At 34.6% G+C, this 7,002-nt stretch overlaps 1 pseudogene; it reads left to right on the top strand.

Annotated features, from left to right (window-relative positions):
- The first annotated feature begins 2,031 nt into the window (after positions 1-2,031).
- LOC114638358 lies at positions 2,032-2,898 on the top strand (annotated as a pseudogene).
- The last annotated feature ends 4,104 nt before the right edge of the window (positions 2,899-7,002 follow it).

Below are 7,002 nucleotides of genomic sequence, written 5' to 3'. Positions count from 1 at the left end.
TGATATTGGCCCTTCTTAGAGTTCTGAAAGATGACTGATGCTATTCAAGCTTCAGGATCAACATGAAATCAAATGTTTTGTTTCCTTGCAGTGGAACCAGCTCTATTGTAGATTTGTCAAGATGAAAGGGATCAAAGCTTGACAATTAAGATGACTTAGAATCCTTGACACAGTGACAACTTGGCAAGTAAACACCAGTGCTCCTTTACACAGACTTCAATCAAATGTAATTTCTATTCGCAAATAGACAGAAAACATACTTCCAATAGAATACTGGGGGGAAAAAAGTATCATTTATTTCACAGGTGACACGATTTTATGCTAAATAGCTACAAGACTCCTTGGCATTTTGCTTCTCTGATTTTCATTTTGTTTCTGTAAAGTGTGGATGAAACTTCCCCTTTTTACTTATAGGTGTTATCAGATTCCACACTTTTTATAATGTCTAAATCATCATCTTTGTTCTTTATGTGATGACCAGGTGATAGTGTAAAATGATAGAAGTAATCACGTAGGTATACTTCCTCTCTACTTATAGTCTCAGCCAAAAATAACCTAGCTCAGAAGGAGAAAATTGGTTTTCATCTGGGAACTATTTAAACATGTCTAAGATCGGTTCAGATAGAAATAGTCTTAAGAGTTATATTTAATTTGTTGTGACTATGACTGGTATGATCAAATGGCAGGGTTTAGATTCTTTATCATGTACCCACTCACAAATAAGCACTGTGACTAGGCAGTGATTCTGCTTTTTGACCCACAACAGTGTCACGAGTAGAAAACCAGAAGCTGTTGACATAACTCCAGATGGGATTCATCTACCAAAATGGGAATTTTGATTCACAGAATACTCTTCCCTATGAATGTAGAAAAACAAGTGTCAGATGAGGAAAATAACTTCACAGGCACCCAATTTGATGCTGAGGTGATTGAACAGAAGCTAGTCTCTTAGAAATAATTAATAATATATCAATATTGTGATATACAGTGAATGGTTATCTCTTCTAATAGTTTTCTGTAATATGTTGATATTATCTTTTGTAAAAAATTAGTTACAAACTACATTAATCCTAGATACAAACTGACACATCTTTTTGTTTGACTTTCCAGTTATGCTGTATTTAACAGATAGTAAACAGAAAAAAACATATTTCATCATAGGAGGAAAGAAAACTAATGTTGGCAAATTAGTAGAAAATTAAGCACAAAAGAACTGTTCTAACCAGTCTAGAATCTAATAACTGGTTTTATTTTATTTTTTAGTACTGTACTCAGCTATATCACCAGCTTTATTTTTTTTTAAATGTAAGTCAGGCTTGTTTAATTGACCAGGATGACCTTAAAGTCACCCTATTGGAAATGTAGGTCTGAGATTTATGCATTTACTTCGGCCCTTCAACTGCCTAGGATTACAAAATTCTACCTCCAAGCTTAAAAGACTAATCATTTATTAAAAATAAAAGTAGAGGCTAGGCAGATAGCTCTGTGCGTAAGATCATGTAGTGCTTTTGAAGAAGATCCAAGTTCACCTTGCGACACCCATTCCAATTGGTTTACAATCACATGTAACCCCAGATCCAGCATATTCTACTCTCCATTGGGACAATGTGGGCATTTTTACACACATCGCCATACCCTTTTGAAAACACATACTTAAAATAAATCTTAATAAAAGGAGAATATACAATGATTGAGGGTTAAATCAATTATATTTTCTTAGTAGCTAGATAAAGATACAGATATGAATGAGTTCCAATTATTGAGGACAATAGAGTTAATTTAACAAATTTGACATTTGTGATAAAAATGATAGTTTTTTCCTCTTGTATTAATCTTGATACGTTAATATAACTGATGGCATCCTTATTCTATAGTTAAAAAGGCATCTCACTCATTATGTAGAAGATATTCTCCTTTATGAAAAATTACATGGCTAGCTTCAAGAATAACTAGAAGTCAGTTCCTGCGAGTTTCTTCCTGCTGTGAACATCGGGGCTCTGGCCTCAGTCTCCCGGCCACTTCCCTCACACCATGGCCACGAAGCGGCATTCTGAAATCCTGCCTCCCCCCAAGAAACCCAGACCGGCTGCTGCCACGAAGCTGGAGGACAAGTCGGCCTCTCCGGGCCTGCCGAAGGGAGAAAAAGAACAGCAGGAAGCAATTGAACATATTGATGAAGTACAAAATGAAATAGACAGACTTAATAAACAAGCCAGTGAGAAATTTTGAAAGTAGAACAAAAATATAACAAACTCTGCCAATCATTTTTTCAGAAGAGGTCAGAATTGATCTCCAAACCCGCAAATTTTGGGTACCAACATTTGTCAATCATCCACAAGTGTCTGCACTGCTTGGGGAGGAAGACGAGGAGGCTCCTCATTATTTGACCAGAGTTGAAGTGACAGAATTTGAAGACATTAAATCAGGTTACAGAATAGATTTTTATTTTGATGAAAATCCTTCCTTTAAAATAAAATTCTCTCCAAAGAATTTCATCTGAATGAGAGTGGTGACCCGCCTTCAAAGTCCACCGAGATCAAATGGAAATCTGGAAAGGATTTGACATAACGCTCAAGTCAAACGCAGAATAAGGCCAGCAGGAAGAGATAGCACGAAGAGCCAGAGAGCTTCTTTACCTGGTTTACTGACCATTCTGACGCAGGTGCTGACGAGTTAGGAGAGGTCATCAAAGATGATATTTGGCCAAATCCCTTGGAGTACTATTTGGTTCCCGATATGGATGATGAAGAAGGAGAGGCAGAAGATAATGATGATGAAGAAGAGGAAAGGTTGGAAGATATTGATGAAGAAGGAGATGACGATGAGGATGAAGGTGAAGAAGATGACGATGAGGATGAAGGGGAAGAAGGAGAGGAGGATGAAGGCGAGGACGACTAGCACAGAAGATTGATGGATTCCAACCTTTTTTATTTTCTTTTCATTTTTTAATTTTCTCCAGTCCCTGGGAGCAAATTGCAGTCCCTTCCGCCTTGTCCCTCTGTGCTCAGTTGCCCTGTTTCTGAGGTCTCAACATCATGGTTCTCAACTAATTTGGGAAAAAATATCTTGAGCAAATACAACAGGAAAAGAATATCCATGTTTCTGTTCTAAATTCATTTTTATCATTTCTTGTCTCAAAAACTTGTGGATTCAACACCACCACCATGCTCTGTGGGAGAAAAAGAAAAGCCTTCCAGTTCCCTTGGCTCTCTCTGCTGGGAGCTGGAGGGTGCTAAGCCCCTGGGTAGTAGTGTATAGAATTCTAGCTTTTTTCTTTTCTCTGTGTATTGGGCTCAGAGATTACACTGTGTCTCTATGTGAATGCAGACAGTTAGCATTTACCAACACATACCTGTCTACTTTCTCTTGTTTAATAAAAAGGAAAAAGAAAAGAAAAAAAAAGGAGGGGATATAGACGGTGAGCAAGGGTGGGTTTGAGGTGTCGGGAGGGAGGGTAGGTGGACATCTCACAACATGGCTTCTCCTTTGACATGTTTAATTGTGATGTTTAACAGACATCCTTGCAGTTTAAGGTGACACTTTTAAGATAAAATTCTCTCCTGACGATGACTTGAGCCCTGCCACTCAGTGGGAGAATCAGCAGAACCTGGAGGGTTTTATTTGGAGTTGACATTTTCTGTTGTAACTTTATTTTTAATTTTTTTCTTTTTTTGGTTTTCACTGGAAGGAAAAAGATGCTCATTTTAAATGTTGAAGTGTACAAGTTGCTTTGTTACAATAAAATCAATGTGTACACACACACACAAAAAAGGAATAACTAGAAGTGAAATCATTTTATATAATAAATAAAATACTATTTTAAGTACTTATTTATTAAATAATATTGTACCATATTAACGGCATATCTGAACCAATAGCCCTCCAAGTCAAGGACATGTTTGAGGTACATTTTCATTAACTTCCTTTTCTACTTTGACTTCTGATGCCCATTATTTCCACCAAAAGGCATTACTGTGAACTAAAAATTTTCAATGTTTAACTTTTCACTTTCACCTAAGCTTTTGGATGTTAAGAATGAACACTCTGTAGACAGTGTGTTCCTATTTTTCTTTTGCTGTTTTGCCTCCACTTTTCTCTCTGAGAAAAATAATCCTGTGAGGAAGAAAATATTCTTTTGCATACTGCCATTTTTATCACCTTTTATTTCCTTATTAATTTTAATTTTACTCATAGACCCAGATTGATTGAAGCATTATAACCTACTCAATCTAGTACCAGTTTATCCTTGATGGAGGACCCAGGGAATAGGCAAGTCATGTGCTTAATCATCTTGCCTTCTTACTGGAGATTGTGTACAATCTTTCTTTTACTTTTCTAGTAAAAACAAACACCATGACACTTTCAATGCCAAAAAGAGGAAGCATATATCCTGAAACACTAGATTTATACTGAAATATTTGACAATTAATAATACTGGACAGTACCTAAACCACTAGGTGGTAAGGTAATATTTGAGTCAGAATGAATGTCTCTCAAATTTCAGGGAGAAAAATAAGCTTTCTGCTGGAAAAGTGCCTATGCAGCAAAACTCAATAACATTAAATTAGATAATCTAGATGACAATGAAACCTTAAAAAAGGGCTAAAATCTTTAGTAAAAGGCAAAAGATTTATCTGATCTGAAGAGAAACCAGAGTGTCTTTAAAATACAGTTTTAAATTATACTAGTCTAGGCAAGCGACAATAGGAAGTTTTCCCCTACATCCCATTAAAAAGTCAAACTTGTTCCCTAAGCAATAACTTGAAATTATTTTTTTGATTTTCTGATGAGTTCATCTTAACTAAAATTATTTTTTGCAATTATTGACTTTCATGTCATATAATTTTGTCTTTTTTCTCTGTGTTTAAAATTTTATCCATAAATAGCTTTTAAAACATTCTCCAACAGATTAATTAAAATATACTTTCACTTTTTAGGGCTCATGTATTATTTAGGATATTTCTTTAAATAGTGCAATAACTTCCCTATGAAAGGTTTATTTATATTATGACGCTAATTCTCTCTTCCTGCCCTCTCCCACTCTTTCTCCTAAATCTTCTTCTTCTCCCTCTCCTACTTCCCCCCTCCCCAGTCTCTCTCGCTCCCTCCCTCTATTCCTCTTCATCATTTTAAGTTAGGAATTTTTCACTGTTACAAAATCGTCCTATATACATTTTTAGCCAAATATATATTATCCATTTTGTGAAGCACTGCTAGAGAGAAGAATACCCTTCAGATGTCTTAACTTAGAATACAAAGGGAGACCTGCAGTGGTTGGTCATATGCATTCTCTTCCATGTTGCTATCATCTCTCTCACACAAGTCATTCTCCATACTGCTGACTGTGGTCTGATGCTACTTGCAACCTTTATCCCTGAGCAGGTTTATTCTTTTCTAATGAGAACTTCTCTTTCATTTATTTTCCAAGGGTTTATATTCATTTATCTAGAGTTTGTAGTACAGATTACTTCAAACTTCAAAGAATATCCCATATATCACCTCTTATATTTCATTGTTTTTTACATTTTTAAGATTATTATATGAGTATATCTTTCCCCTCACCTACTGTTCTGTCCAAACTGAGCCATAAACTCCTTACTACTCTCTTTTGAATTAATGACATTATATTTTGATTATTTTAAATATTTTAATTATGTGTTGTTTCATATATCCATATATATATACATATATATATATACATATACAGATATATAAATACAGATTTTATGTATAAAATTACTTGTATTCAGGGCTGACAATTTAAAATTGGCATTTTCTTTCTGGGAAGACTATTTCTCCAACTCTCAGCATTCCATAGTTGCCTGCAGTTTTTTGTATGATTGAGGTCACATAATCTTTTACTTTATTACTGTGATATGTCTATTATAGTTTACAAATTATTTTATGCACATGTATTTGGTCCTGAACTTAGGTATGTGCACTAAGTGTGTTCAGATGCCTGAAGATACCAGAAGATGGAGTTGGGCACCATATAGTTTAAGTTAAAGATAGTACTGAACCACTAAATGTAAGAATTAGAACAGTCAGTGGGCAGACCAGGAGGGGGATAATGACAGGACTGTAAAAATAGATTAAAAAAATAATAAAAATATCCACGTTTACCACCTAAAATATTTAAAGCTAACTGTATATGATAACACTGAATGAAACAATCTTCTGATTATTAGCATAAAGAGTAACACAATGGCATGCACATTGTGCCTTGTTCTGTGAAGAGTGTATGTTAAAGTACTTTTCTTTCAGCCATAAGGAACTTTATTGAATTTTGCAAAATTTGTATGTGAAAATATAGGAAAGTAATGACAAACTGTGTTCTCATACAAAAATAAAGAAATTCCAAAGCAGTGCTTACTAAATGCAGTATGAAGGTTTAGTCACACAACCTCTATTGTGAGAAACATTCTTGCTGTCATCTTAAAAACACATGTTTACCACCTAAGATATTTAAAGCTAACTGTACATGGGAACACTAAATGAAGTACTCTTCTGGTTATTAGCATAGAGAGTAACATGCAGGCATTCACATTGTACCTTGTTTTGTGAAGGGTATATGTGAAAGTACGTTTCTCTGAGCCACAAGGAATTATACTGTGTTCTGTGAAATGTGTAGGTGAAAACACAGTCAAGTAATGATAACCTGTGATTTCATACTACAATAAAGCAATTCTAAAGGAAAAAATAAACAAAAAAGCAAAAAAACAAAATAAAAAAAAGATTTGAAAACTGAACCCAGATGCTCTTCAGGAGTGGTAACTGATCTTAACCACTGAGGATTCTCTCTAGCTTCACTGTGTCCTTCATTAAACAAACAAACAAAAAAACACTTTATTATATAAAAGTACATGGTATTTAAAAATATGTATTTGTTTTTATATTACTTATGTTTTTCATTTTAAATTAAATGATGAATTTTTATCCACGTCAGGGATGACTGAACTTATTTTAGACATATTTTATATTGACATAACTGTACTTAAAAAT

The sequence above is a fragment of the Grammomys surdaster genome, unplaced genomic scaffold (assembly GCF_004785775.1).
Source record: "Grammomys surdaster isolate TR1022 unplaced genomic scaffold, NIH_TR_1.0 125580, whole genome shotgun sequence".
Lineage (NCBI taxonomy): Eukaryota > Metazoa > Chordata > Mammalia > Rodentia > Muridae > Grammomys > Grammomys surdaster.
This window is presented reverse-complemented; position numbering and strand designations above follow the sequence as displayed.